The sequence below is a fragment of the Oncorhynchus keta genome, unplaced genomic scaffold, assembly GCF_023373465.1.
Source record: "Oncorhynchus keta strain PuntledgeMale-10-30-2019 unplaced genomic scaffold, Oket_V2 Un_contig_21660_pilon_pilon, whole genome shotgun sequence".
Taxonomy (NCBI): domain Eukaryota; kingdom Metazoa; phylum Chordata; class Actinopteri; order Salmoniformes; family Salmonidae; genus Oncorhynchus; species Oncorhynchus keta.
The window spans coordinates 112,501-127,411 of NW_026282553.1; the positions used below are offsets into that span (position 1 = coordinate 112,501).

General features: G+C 49.1%; 1 pseudogene; it reads left to right on the forward strand.

Annotated features, from left to right (window-relative positions):
- The window catches only part of LOC118379458 (IQ motif and SEC7 domain-containing protein 3-like), a 58,552-nt pseudogene extending 43,963 nt beyond the window's left edge, over positions 1 to 14,589 (forward strand).
- The last annotated feature ends 322 nt before the right edge of the window (positions 14,590 to 14,911 follow it).

Consider the following 14,911-nt stretch of genomic DNA (forward strand, 5'->3'; position numbering starts at 1 on the left):
CATTTTGTTTTGGGTACGATTGGCGCAGAGTGCGTGCTGCACAGAGAGGGGCGAAATAAAGAGCGAGGGAGGGAAGGAAGGAGGAGAGGTTTATAAATATCCACTGTTGCATAAACACATCTCTCTGGTCTCCGCCTGCCTCCCTGCTCCTCCAAACAGAGATGGAGAGAGTGAGGAATAGAAAAAGAGAGGGGGGAGAAAAGGATAGAGAACGAGAGGCAAGAGTCTGAGACAGAGAGAAAGATGACGGGGAGGGAGGAGACAGACTTCAAAGAGAGTGAGGGGATAGCGAGAGGCTTAAAGAATGAACGAGAGAGACGGATAGAGGAAGAGGTAAAGGATGACTGTAAACAGAAGGAAAGGCAGGTGGCAGGGAAATGAGAGCGAGAGGGAGGAAAGGGAGGGAGAGAATGTGTGAGGAAACACAAGTCAGGAGAAAATAAACACCTGGCAGCTTCTGTAGCTTGGTGTGTGTCAGCTAATAATGAACCCAACTCTGGCAGTTTCTGAGGCCAGAGAGAGAGAGAGAGACACACACACACACACACATGAGATTCCCTTCACTGAAATAGAGTAAGGGGAGGGAATATAGGGTTTCTCTTTCTAGGGCTATCTGCTATTTCACTCTTTCTGGTAGAATAGTAAAGAGAAATGTATAGAACTGAGACTTTATTATTAAGAAGAAAAAGCTATTGATTGGCTGCAAAACCTTCCTTAAAGTCTAAGCCCAGTCTCGATGGTACAACTGCAAACCATAGAGTATGTGGCTTAAGATAAGGTCTTTTTCAGGTAAAAAGTCTAGTCTCTATTAGATGATGCAGAATCAGTGGGGATGAACCCCCAAACTGAGGACACGGCTGTGTCCCAAATGGCAACTCTATTCCTTACATAGCTAGTCCACTACCTGTGTGTATTCCTAGCCCACTGAGACGTAGATTCCAATCATGCAGCTCAGTGGTCACCTGACTCCGGAGGAAGGCCAAACCAGCCTACCTGGAAACCATAACCAGAATTAATATGGAATTACACTTTACGCTCCAGTAGAGGCCCTATGGGGTGTCACACACACACACCCGTTGAAATAATAGATTGATTAATTAACAAAGGAAGCTCCCCTGTGGAATCTCACCCAATACTACAGTAAATAAATGTATTCCATAAAAGATTTGAATTGGTTGCCAATGCAGAGGAGAGCATAGCGTGACAATATGGTAGTGTCCTGAATAGCACCCTGTTCCCTATTTAATAGCACACTGTTCCCTATTTAGTGCACACATTTTGACCAGGGCCCTCAAAGTAGGGCCCCTATGTTAGGAAAAGTGTTCCATTTGGTATGCACGGTATGATGAATACAGTACACCATTATCACTGAGAGAGTATGTCTGCATTGTGACACACTGTAGCTTGCAATGCAGTCGCCCCACTGGGCACAGACCTCAGTTCAACTTCTAGTTTTAATTTACATTTGATTGAGTTGTCAACTAAAGTGAATTAAACAGGAAATCAACAAAACATGTCATCCTGTCATTGGATTTAGGTTCAAAGTTTGATGAAAAAAAGGACTTTTTGCAAATACAATCAGTTTTGTTGATTCAACGTCATCTCACATCAAATTTTCTTCTGGTTGAAATTATGTGGAAACAACATTGATTCAACCAGTTTTTTCCCATAATGTCATGTAAATGGTAGTGTCTGGAGAGCTCTGGTTTTCACTGTAGAGGATTCTAAATCAACCTCTTTACTCTATGGACATAGGCTGCTATCTGTTCTAACATGGACAAGCCCATATGTTTCATCCTCTCACAACGCCCCCAAGCAGATAGACTGGCTGCCCTAGCATAGACACACACACACACACACACACACACACACACACACACACACACACACACACACACACACACACACACACACACACACACACACACACACACACACACACACACACACACACACACACACACACACACACACACACACACACACACACACACACACACACACACACACACACACACACACTCACAGATCACAGGGTGTTCACTGGGACACATCAGCCCTGTGTCATCTTTACACAGACACACACATTTCACACACACACACACACACACACACACTACTGTACTAGTTACAGCACTTTGTGACAACTGCTGACAAAAGTGTCTCTGCCAGTTATTGATTTGACTAGGGTTGTTTGGTGCGTGAGCTGCTTGGCCAGTTCTGTATTTAGGGCTCTCATCTATCCGTGCCTCCTCTCAGATCTCAGGGTGTTCTCTGGGATTCTCCATCAGCCCTGTGTCATCTTTATTCTGCAGAGGGTGCCCAGGCTAGGGATAGGGATTTCTATCTGTCTAGGGAGTACGGTGCACTTATAGGGAGTAGGGACTTCATCTTATCTGTATATTCTATATTCTTATCTGTATATTCTAGGAGTAGGGACTTCATCTTATCTGTATATTCTAGGGAGTAGGGACTTCATCTTATCTGTATATTCTAGGGAGTAGGGACTTCATCTTATCTTATTCTAGGGACTTCATCTTATCTGTATATTCTAGGGAGTAGGGACTTCATCTTATCTGTATATTCTAGGGAGTAGGGACTTCATCTTATCTGTATATTCTAGGGACTTCATCTTATCTGGAGTAGGGACTTCATCTTATCTGTATATTCTAGGGAGTAGGGACTTCATCTTATCTGTATATTCTAGGGAGTAGGGACTTCATCTTATCTGTATATTCTAGGGAGTAGGGACTTCATCTTATCTGTATATTCTAGGGAGTAGGGACTTCATCTTATCTGTATATTCTAGGGAGTAGGGACTTCATCTTATCTGTATATTCTAGGAGTAGGGGGACTTCATCTTATCTGTATATTCTAGGGAGTAGGGAGGGACTTCATCTTATCTGTATATTCTAGGGAGTAGGGACTTCATCTTATCTGTATATTCTAGAGAGTAGGGACTTCATCTTATCTGTATATTCTAGGGAGTAGGGACTTCATCTTATCTGTATATTCTAGGGAGTAGGGACTTCATCTTATCTGGGAGTAGGGACTTCATCTTATCTGTATATTCTAGGAGTAGGGACTTCATCTTATCTGTATATTCTAGGAGTAGGGACTTCATCTTATCTGTATATTCTAGGGAGTAGGGACTTCATCTTATCTGTATATTCTAGGGAGTAGGGACTTCATCTTATCTGTATATTCTAGGGAGTAGGGACTTCATCTTATCTGTATATTCTAGGGACTTCATCTTATCTGTATATTCTAGTAGGGACTTCATCTTATCTGTATATTCTAGGGAGTAGGGTATATTCTAGGGACTTCATCTTATCTGTATATTCTAGGGAGTAGGGACTTCATCTTATCTGTATATTCTAGGGAGTAGGGACTTCATCTTATCTGTATATTCTAGGGAGTAGGGACTTCATCTTATCTGTATATTCTAGGGAGTAGGGACTTCATCTTATCTGTATATTCTAGGGAGTAGGGACTTCATCTTATCTGTATATTCTAGGGAGTAGGGACTTCATCTTATCTGTATATTCTAGGGAGTAGGGACTTCATCTTATCTGTATATTCTAGAGAGTAGGGACTTCATCTTATCTGTATATTCTAGAGAGTAGGGACTTCATCTTATCTGTATATTCTAGGGAGTAGGGACTTCATCTTATCTGTATATTCTAGGGAGTAGGGACTTCATCTTATCTGTATATTCTAGAGAGTAGGGACTTCATCTTATCTGTATATTCTTAGAGAGTAGGGACTTCATCTATCTGTATATTCTAGGAGTAGGGACTTCATCTTATCTGTATATTATTCTAGAGAGTAGGGACTTCATCTTATCTGTATATTCTAGGGTAGGGACTTCATCTTATCTGTAGGGACTTCATCTTATCTGTATATTCTAGGGAGTAGGGACTTCATCTTATCTGTATATTCTAGGGAGTAGGGACTTCATCTTATCTGTATATTCTAGGAGTAGGGACTTCATCTTATCTGTATATTCTAGGGAGTAGGGACTTCATCTTATCTGTATATTCTAGGGAGTAGGGACTTCATCTTATCTGTATATTCTAGGGAGTAGGGACTTCATCTTATCTGTATATTCTAGGGAGTTCCTCCTCAACACAGACATGTACTCACCCAACATCAAGCCTGACCGCAAGATGATGCTGGAGGACTTCATACGCAACCTCCGAGGTGAGGCAATATTTTAGTAGAGTGTGTTGGAGTGGTAGATGAGAAGGAGGGGAGGATGGGAATAGGGGAGGGGAACAGGGTAAGTAATAGTTATTTACTACCTACTTTATACTAGTTAGTTAGTTACTAGTTAGTTAGTAGTTAGTTAGTTACCAGCTAGTTTTTTACTAGTTATTTATTTACTAGTTCATTTGTTAATTTGTTACTAGTTAGTTAGTTACTACTAACACCCTATAACACCCTAAGTGCATTTAGCGTCTACATAGTGTAGCCTTTCACAGAGGCCACTAAATCTTGAATCTACAGTGACAGGATATTCAACCTATCATGTCGCCGCAATGATCTGTCTGCGTTTCAAATATCCGTGTAACAAGAGAAGACGGCTAAAGTCCCAATCCATTTTCCCTAACAGTTAGCTTACTCTAATTCAAATCATCTGCGTCCCAAATGGCACCCTGTTCTCTACATAATGCACTACCTTTGACCAGGGCCCAAGGCACCCTATTCCCTAACCAGGGCCATGGCACCCTATTCCCTAACCAGGGCCCAAGGCACCCTATTCCCTAACCAGGGCCCATGGCACCCTATTCCCTAACTAGGGCCCATGGCACCCTATTCCCTAACCAGGGCCCAAGGCACCCTATTCCTAACCAGGGCCCATGGCACCCTATTCCCTAACCAGGGCCCAAGGCACCCTATTCCTAACCAGGGCCCATGGCACCCTATTCCCCTAACCAGGGCCATGGCACCCTATTCCTAACCAGGGCCCATGGCACCCTATTCCTTGTGGGTCCTGGTCAAAAGTAGTGCACTATATAAGGAATAGGGTGCCATTTGCGATGCAGGCCTTGTGTCGTTGGTAATATAGAGCTGCATCATAGTTTTCCTCTGCCAGGGAAGGATCCATCAGGACTGTGGGATCAATATGGTACAACTTTAATGGATTCATCTGGACGGCGCCTCACAATTAAATGAAGTTGGAAAATCAATTGCCACGATGCTTGGCTTTCTTCCTCTCTCTCTCTCTCTCTCTCTCTCTCTCTCTCTCTCTCTCTCTCTCTCTCTCTCTCTCTCTCTTTCACTCTCTGACTGTCTCTTTCTCGTTCCCTTTCTCTCTCTTTCTATCTTTCAGCCCTCTCTCTCTTACTGTATCTTTCCCAATCTCCCCTGTCTCCTCCCTCCTCCTTCCCCTCTCTCACTCTATATTTTAAGCTAATTGAGTAGTTGGAAGAACACAGTTAAGAGATTGAATCGGATGTTAATTAATGAATAACAGAGGAGCGCTCACTTACTCAATTACACTGGACCAGAAATGTCAAAAACATTCTGCAATGTCTAACCTGATATGTAGACACTGAATATAATTAGTATAATGACTTGTATTGTATCCTAGAAACCATTCCATATATATATATAAATGTCTTACTTTTGATGTATCAAAATATGACAGTGTTCACATAATTAGTATAACTCTTGATGTATTTAGTAGTACCGCTGTTGCACATATAATTAGTTTAATGACTTACATTGTATTCTAGAAACGTCTCCATATACAGTATACATGTCTTACTGTTAATCTATCTAATTGTACTGTAGTGAAGTCTCTTTAGAGTACGGACCAAAGGCCCTAGCACATGGTCCATGCTGGTCCTGGATCAAAGAGCCTAGCACAGGGGTGGTCTATGCTGGTCCTGGATCAAAGAGCCTAGCTAGAGGTGGTCCATGCTAGTTATGGATCAAAGGGCCTAGCACAGGGGTGGTCCATGCTAGTTATGGATCAAAGAGCCTAGCTAGAGGTGGGCCATGCTAGTTATGGATCAAAGAGCCTAGCACAGGGGTGGTCCATGCTGGTCCTGGATCAAAGAGCCTAGCTAGAGGTGGTCCATGCTAGTTATGGATCAAAGAGCCTAGCACAGGGGTGGTCCATGCTGGTCCTGGATCAAAGAGGTGGGCCATGCTGGTCCTGGAGAGGCTTGCTAGAGGTGGGCCATGCTGGTCCTGGATCAGAAAAAGGTGGGCCATGCTGGTCCTGGATCAAAGAGCCTAGCTAGAGGTGGGCCATGCTGGTCCTGGATCAGAGAGCCTAGCTAGGGGTGGTCCATGCTGGTCCTGGATCAGAGAGCCTAGCTAGAGGTGGGCCATGCTGGTCCTGGATCAGAGAGCCTAGCTAGGGGTGGTCCATGCTGGTCCTGGATCAGAAAGCCTAGCTAGGGGTGGACCATGCTGGTCCTGGATCAGAGAGCCTAGCTAGGGGTGGTCCATGCTGGTCCTGGATCAGAAAGCCTAGCTAGAGGTGGGCCATGCTGGTCCTGGATCAGCAAGCCTTGCTAGAGGTGGGCCATGCTGGTCCTGGATCAAAGAGCCTAGCTAGAGGTGGGCCATGCTGGTCCTGGATCAGAGAGCCTAGCTACGGGTGATCCATGCTGGTCCTGGATCAAAGGGCCTAGCACAGGGGTGGTCCATGCTGGTTCTGGATCAAAGGGCCTAGCACAGGGTGGTCCATGCTGGTTCTGGATCAAAGGGCCTAGCTGGAGGTGGTCCATGCTGGTTATGGATCAAAGAGCCTAGATAGAGGTGGTCCATGCTGGTTCTGGATCAAAGGGCCTAGCTAGGGGTGGTCCATGCTGGTTCTGGATCAAAGGGCCTAGCTAGAGGTGGGCCATGCTGGTTCTGGATCAAAGAGCCTAGCTAGGGGTGGTCCATGCTGGTTCTGGATCAAAGGGCCTAGCTAGAGGTGGGCCATGCTGGTCCTGGATCAGAAAGCCTAGCTAGAGGTGGGCCATGCTGGTTCTGGATCAGAAAGCCTAGCTAGAGGTGGGCCATGCTGGTCCTGGATCAAAGAGCCTAGCTAGAGGTGGGCCATGCTGGTCCTGGATCAGAAAGCCTTGCTAGAGGTGGGCCATGCTGGTCCTGGATCAAAGAGCCTAGCTAGAGGTGGGCCATGCTGGTCCTGGATCAGAAAGCCTTGCTAGAGGTGGGCCATGCTGGTCCTGGATCAAAGAGCCTAGCACAGGGGTGGTCCATGCTGGTTCTGGACCAAAGAGCCTAGCACAGGGGTGGTCCATGCTGGTTCTGGATCAAAGGGCCTAGCACAGGGGTGGTCCATGCTGGTTCTGGATCAAAGAGCATAACACAGGGGTGGTCCATGCTGGTTCTGGACCAAAGAGCCTAGCACAGGGGTGGTCCATGCTGGTTCTGGATCAAAGGGCCTAGCACAGGGGTGGTCCATGCTGGTTCTGGATCAAAGGGCCTAGCACAGGGGTGGTCCATGCTGGTTCTGGATCAAAGGGCCTAGCACAGGGGTGGTCCATGCTGGTTCTGGATCAAAGGGCCTAGCACAGGGGTGGTCCATGCTGGTTCTGGATCAAAGAGCCTAGCTAGGGGTGGTCCATGCTGGTCCTGGATCAAAGGGCCTAGCTAGAGGTGGGCCATGCTGGTCCTGGATCAGAGAGCCTAGCTAGGGGTGGTCCATGCTGGTCCTGGATCAGAGAGCCTAGCTGGAGGTGGGCCATGCTGGTCCTGGATCAGAGAGCCTAGCTAGGGGTGGTCCATGCTGGTCCTGGATCAGAGAGCCTAGCTAGGGGTGGGCCATGCTGGTCCTGGATCAGAGAGCCTAGCTAGGGGTGGTCCATGCTGGTCCTGGACCAGAGAGCCTAGCTAGGGGTGGTCCATGCTGGTCCTGGATCAGAGAGCCTAGCTAGAGGTGGTCCATGCTGGTTATGGATCAGAGAGCCTAGCTAGGGGTGGGCCATGCTGGTCCTGGATCAGAGAGCCTAGCTAGGGGTGGGCCATGCTGGTCCTGGATCAGAGGGGTGGGCCATGCTGGTCCTGGATCAGAGAGCCTAGCTAGGGGTGGTCCATGCTGGTCCCGGATGGCTTTAGTATGTGGTTGTTGCCGAGTCAGATGTACTACCTGAATTTGTTCAGGGACACATGGAGAGAATACATAAAATACGATAAATCAGGTGAAAACACAGTAAGCAGAACTCTCCCTCCCTCCCTCCCTTTACCTCCCTATCTCTCTCCCTCTCTCCCTCTCTCTCCCTCTCTCTCTCTCTCTCTCTCTCTCTCTCTCTCTCTCTCTCTCTCTCTCTCTCTCTCTCTCTCTCTCTCTCTCTCTCTCTCTCTCTCTCTCTCAATCTCTCTCACCCCCCCACACACACACCCTGCTCCTCTTCCTCCCACTGTGCTGACTCCATAATGTGGAGTGATGCTCAGCATATCCAAGAGTGCATCTGTGTCATTGCCCTGACGAGTGTCTCCATTTGCCAAAATTATTCCCGACCAAGCAGCCTCATTGGCTCCTCAGTGAACCACCCTGGCTATAATGGGGTATATCTAGAGGGAAGCCTCACAGCCAAATTATACAGTATGTTCTTCCCAGTCCCCAGTTGATATGTTCCCCCAGTACCCAGTTGATATGTTCCCCCAGTCCCCAGTTGATATGTTCCCCCAGTCCCCAGTTGATATGTTCCCCCAGTCCCCAGTTGATATGTTCCCCCAGTCCCCAGTTGATATGTTCCCCCAGTCCCCAGTTGATATGTTCCCCCAGTCCCCAGTTGATATGTTCCCCAGTCCCCAGTTGATATGTTCCCCCAGTCCCCAGTTGATATGTTTCCCCCATGTTCCCCAGTTGATATGTTCCCCCAGTCCCCAGTTGATATGTTCCCCCCCAGTCCCAGTTGATAGTCCCAGTTCATATGTTCCCCCAGTCCCCAGTTGTTCCCCCCAGTCCCCAGTTGATATGTTCCCCCAGTCCCCAGTTGATATGTTCCCCCAGTCCCCAGTTGATATGTTCCCCCCAGTCCCCAGTTGATATGTTCCCCAGTCCCCAGTTCATATGTTCCCCCCAGTCCCCAGTTGATATGTCCCCCCAGTCCCCAGTTCATATGTTCCCCCCAGTCCCAGTTGATATGTCCCCCCCCAGTCCCCAGTCCCCAGTTGATATGTTCCCCCAGTCCCAGTTGATATGTTCCCCCAGTCCCCAGTTCATATGTTCCCCCAGTCCCCAGTTGATATGTTCCCCAGTCCCCAGTTCATATGTTCCCCCCCCCAGTCTCTAGTTGATATGTTCCCCCAGTCCCCAGTTGATATGTTCCCCCCAGTCTCCAGTTGATATGTTCCCCCCAGTCCCCAGTTGATATGTTCCCCCAGTCCCCAGTTGATATGTTCCCCCAGTCCCCAGTTGATATGTTCCCCCAGTCCCCAGTTGATATGTTCCCCCCAGTCCCCAGTTGATATGTTCCCCCCAGTCCCCAGTTGATATGTTCCCCCAGTCCCCAGTTGATATGTTCCCCCAGTCCCCAGTTGATATGTTCCCCCAGTCCCCAGTTGATATGTTCCCCCAGTCCCCAGTTGATATGTTTCCCCCAGTCCCCAGTTGATATGTTCCCCCCCAGTTGATAGTCCCCAGTCCCCAGTTGATATGTTCCCCCCCCCAGTCCCCAGTTGATATGTTCCCCCAGTCCCCATGTTGATATGATATGTTCCCCCCAGTCCCCAGTTCATATGTTCCCCCCAGTCTCCAGTTGATATGTGTTCCCCCCAGTCCCCAGTTGATATGTTCCCCCAGTCCCCAGTTGATATGTTCCCCCAGTCCCCAGTTCATATGTTCCCCCAGTCCCCAGTTGAGTATGTTCCCCCAGTCCCCAGTTGATATGTTCCCCCAGTCCCCAGTTGATATGTTTCCCCCAGTCCCCAGTTGATATGTTCCCCCAGTCCCCAGTTGATATGTTCCCCCCAGTCCCCAGTTGATATGTTCCCCCCAGTCCCCAGTTGATATGTTCCCCCCCAGTCCCCAGTTGATATGTTCCCCCCAGTCCCCAGTTGATATGTTCCCCCCAGTCCCCAGTTGATATGTTCCCCCAGTCCCCAGTTGATATGTTCCCCCAGTCCCCAGTTGATATGTTCCCCCCAGTCCCCAGTTGATATGTTCCCCCAGTCCCCAGTTGATATGTTCCCCCAGTCCCCAGTTGATATGTTCCCCCAGTCCCCAGTTGATATGTTCCCCCCAGTCCCCAGTTGATATGTTCCCCCAGTCCCCAGTTGATATGTTCCCCCAGTCCCCAGTTCATATGTTCCCCCAGTCCCCAGTTGATATGTTGTCCCCAGTTGATATGTTCCCCCCAGTCCCCAGTTGATATGTTCCCCCCAGTCCCCAGTTGATATGTTCCCCCAGTCCCCAGTTGATATGTTCCCCCCAGTCCCCAGTTGATATGTTCCCCCCAGTCCCCAGTTGATATGTTCCCCCAGTCCCCAGTTGATATGTTCCCCCAGTCCCCAGTTCATATGTTCCCCCAGTCCCCAGTTGATATGTTCCCCCAGTCCCCAGTTGATATGTTCCCCCCAGTCCCCAGTTGATATGTTCCCCCAGTCCCCAGTTGATATGTTCCCCCAGTCCCCAGTTGATATGTTCCCCCAGTCCCCAGTTGATATGTTCCCCCAGTCCCCAGTTGATATGTTTCCCCCAGTCCCCAGTTGATATGTTCCCCCAGTCCCCAGTTGATATGTTCCCCCAGTCCCCAGTTCATATGTTCCCCCCCCAGTCCCCAGTTCATATGTTCCCCCAGTCCCCAGTTGATATGTTCCCCCAGTCCCCAGTTGATATGTTCCCCCAGTCCCCAGTTGATATTGATATGTTCCCCCAGTCCCCAGTTGATATGTTCCCCCAGTCCCCAGTTCATATGTTCCCCCCAGTCCCCAGTTCATATGTTCCCCCAGTCCCCAGTTGATATGTTCCCCCAGTCCCCAGTTCATATGTTCCTCCCCAGTCCCATATGTTCCCCAGTCCCCAGTTCATATGTTCCCCCAGTCCCCAGTTGATATGTTCCCCCAGTCCCCAGTTCATATTCCCCCAGTCCCCAGTTCATATGTTCCCCCCTCCAGTTCATATGTTCCCCCCCAGTCCCCAGTTCATATGTTCCCCCAGTCCCCAGTTGATATGTTCCCCTCCACAGTTCCCCCAGTCCCCAGTTCATATGTTCCCCCAGTCCCCAGTTCATATGTTCCCCCCAGTTCATATGTTCCCCCAGTCCCCAGTTGATATGTTCCCCCCAGTCCCCAGTTGATATGTTCCCCCCCAGTCCCCAGTTGATATGTTCCCCCCCAGTCCCCAGTTCATATGTTCCCCCCAGTCCCCAGTTCATATGTTCCCCCCAGTCCCCAGTTCATATGTTCCCCCCCAGTCCCCAGTTCATATGTTCCCCCCAGTCCCCAGTCCCCAGTTCATATGTTCCCCCAGTCCCCAGTTGATATGTTCCCCCAGTCCCAGTTCATGATATGTTCCCCCCAGTCCCCAGCTGATATGTTTCCCCCAGTCCCCAGTTCATATGTTCCCCCCAGTCCCCAGTTGATATGTTCCGCCCCCCCCAGTTCAGTCCCCAGTTCATATGTTCCCCCAGTCCCCAGTTCATATGTTCCCCCAGTCCCCAGCTGATATGTTCCCCCCATAGTCCCCAGTCCCCTGATATGTTCCCCCAGTCCCCAGCTCATATGTTCCCCCCAGTCCCCAGTTTCCCCATATGTTCCCCCAGTCCCCAGTTGATATGTTCCCCCAGTCCCCAGTTCATATGTTCCCCCCAGTCCCCAGTTGATATGTTCCTCCCAGTTCATATGTTCCCCCAGTCCCCAGTTCATATGTTCCCCAGTCCCCAGTTCATATGTTCCCCCAGTCCCCAGTCCCCATATGTTCCCCCAGTCCCCAGTTCATATGTTCCCCCCCCAATCCCCAGTTGATATGTTCCCCCAGTCCCCAGTTGATATGTTCCCCCCAGTCCCCAGTTGATATGTTCCCCCAGTCCCCAGTTCATATGTTCCCCCCAGTCCCCAGTTGATATGTTCCCCCCAGTCCCCAGTCCCCAGTTCATATTCCCAGTCCCCAGCTGATATGTTTCCCCCCAGTCCCCAGTTGATATGTTCCCCCAGTCCCCAGTTGATATGTTCCCCCAGTCCCCAGCTGATATGTTCCGCCCCAGTCCCCAGTTCATATGTTCCCCAATTCCCAGTTGATATGTTCCCCCAGTCCCCAGTTGATATGTTCCCCCGGTCCCCAGTTGATATGTTCCCCCCAGTCCCCAGTTGATATGTTCCCCCCAGTCCCCAGTTGATATGTTTCCCCCCAGTCCCCAGTTGATATGTTCCCCCCCAGTCCCCAGTTCATATGTTCCCCCCCAGTCCCCAGTTGATATGTTCCCCCAGTCCCCAGTTGATATGTCCCCCCCAGTCCCCAGTTGATATGTTTTCCCCCTGATAGTCCCCAGTTGATATGTTCCCCCCCAATCCCCAGTTGATATGTTCCCCCCAGTCCCCAGTTGATATGTTCCCCCCAGTCCCCAGTTGATATGTTCCCCCCAGTCCCCAGTTCATATGTTCCCCCCAGTCCCCAGTTGATATGTTCCCCCAGTCCCAGTTCATATGTTTCCCCCAGTCCCCAGTTCATATGTTCCCCCCAGTCCCCAGTTGATATGTTCCCCCAGTCCCCAGTTCATATGTTCCCCCAGTCCCCAGCGCTGATATGTTCCCAGTCCCCAGTCCCCAGTTCATATGTTCCCCCAGTCCCCAGTTGATATGTTCCCCCCCCAGTCCCCAGTTCATATGTTCCCCCAGTCCCCAGTTGATATGTTCCCCCAGTCCCCAGTTCATATGTTCCCCCAGTCCCCAGTTGATATGTTCCCCCAGGTCCATATGTTCCCCAGGCGCAGGATATTTAATAACATCTGTAACGAGTGCTCTTGAGTCGGGGAAGCAAGTTTCAGGAGTAAGTGTTTTAATAAATAAACTGAACAAAACCACGAACCACAAACAACGCACGGGGGAGCACAGATGTAGGGAAGATAATCAAAGGAGGTGATGTAGTCCAGGTGAGTGTCATGAGGCGCAAGGTGCGGCGAGACGATGGTGACAGGTATGCAGGATAATCACAGCCTGATGACCTAGGAGGCTGGAGAGGGAGTATACGTGACAACATCAAGAGGAGTTTATTTTGTCATGAATGAATGGAACATTGCTTCTGTCATTATTTTAATAGAGATGTATGTGTGGGGGTTGTGTGGTGTTGTCCATGCCTGTGTGTGTGTGATGTGTGGTGTGTGCCTGTGTGTGTGTGTTGGAGAGTTGATCGAGAGTTGATGAGTGTTTGATGGTGTGCTTTGAATGAGTGTGTTTGTTTGTGCTCTGTGATCATTACTGAGATACAGTATGAGTGTGTGCTTGGTTGTGCTCTATGATAGGGACTGAGTGTGTGTGCTTGGTTGTAGCTCTATGATAGGGACTGGAGTGTGTGTGCTTGGTTGTGCTCAAGATAGGGACTGAGTGTGTGTGTGTTTGGTGCGCTGTGCCCATCGTGGTGTGTGTGTGTGTGTGTGTGTGTGTGTGTGTGTGTGTGTGTGTGTGTGTGTGTGTGTGTGTGTGTGTGTGTGTGTGTGTGTGTGTGTGTGTGTGTGTGTGTGTGTGCGTGTGTGGTGTGTGTGTGTGTGTGTGTGTGTTTGGTGTGTGGTGTGTGTGTGTGTGTGTGTGTGTGTGTGTGTGTGTGTGTGTGTGTGTGTGTGTGTGTGTGTGTGTGTGTGTGTGTGTGTGTGTGTGTGTGTGTGTGGGGAGGGGCTCCTGGCTCTGACACATTCCTGGCCTTGGAACAGGAGGAGGGTCAGTGTACACACAGCATGGCTCTTCCACCACGGAGAGCACAGATCATTCACCATTCAACTCTCTGATCTCAAAGCTCCACTGAGGTGAATACACACATACAAACAATAAACATGCACAGACTCAAAATCACGCATGTACACACACCCACAAGCCGAACCCACACAAACACACCATAGAAAGACTACTGAATGCGTCATGGCCTGGGCTGTTTCTACATGCATGTAATATGTATGTGCTGTGGTGCTGTAGCTTACAGTAGTTTAGTTGTTTACAGAAGCTTACAGTAGTTTACAATAGTTTATATCGTTTACAGTAGCTTACAATAGTTTACAGTAGCTTACAGTAGTTTACAGTAGTTTACAGTAGTTTACAGTAGCTTAAAATAGTTTACAGTAGTTTACAGGCTTCTGTCATTGTGCCTCTTGTGGATATCTGTGTATTTGGGATTGCATGCGTGTGTTTGGGCCTCTCAAACATTGTCACTGTTCTCTAGAACACATGTGTGTGTTTTGTGTGTCTAGGTGGATGAGAGCTGACATTCCCAGAGATATGGTGGTGGGCATCTATGAGGGGACTAACCCATGGTGTGTGTGTCTGTCAGTGTGGATGAAGGAGCTGACATCCCCAGAGACATGGTGGTGGGCATCTATGAGGGGACTAACCCATGGTGTGTGTGTGTGTCTAGGTGTGGATGAGGAGCTGACATCCCCCAGAGACATGGTGGTGGGCATCTACAGGGACTAACCCATGGTGTGTGTGTGTGTGTGTGTGTGTCTAATAGATGAAGGACATCCCAGAGACTGGTGGTGGGCATCTATGGGGGACTAGCCCATGGTGTGTGTGTGTGTGTGTGTGTGTGTGTGTGTGTGTGTGTGTGTGTGTGTGTGTGTGTGTGTGTGTGTGTGTGTGTGTGTGTGTGTGTGTGTGTGTGTGTGTGTGTGTTTGTGCCCTGTGTGGGAGGGGGCTCCTGTGGCTCTGACATTCCCTGGCCTTGGAACAGGAGGAGTGGGTCAGTGTACACACAGCATGGCTCTTCCACCACAGAACACAGATCATTCACCATTCA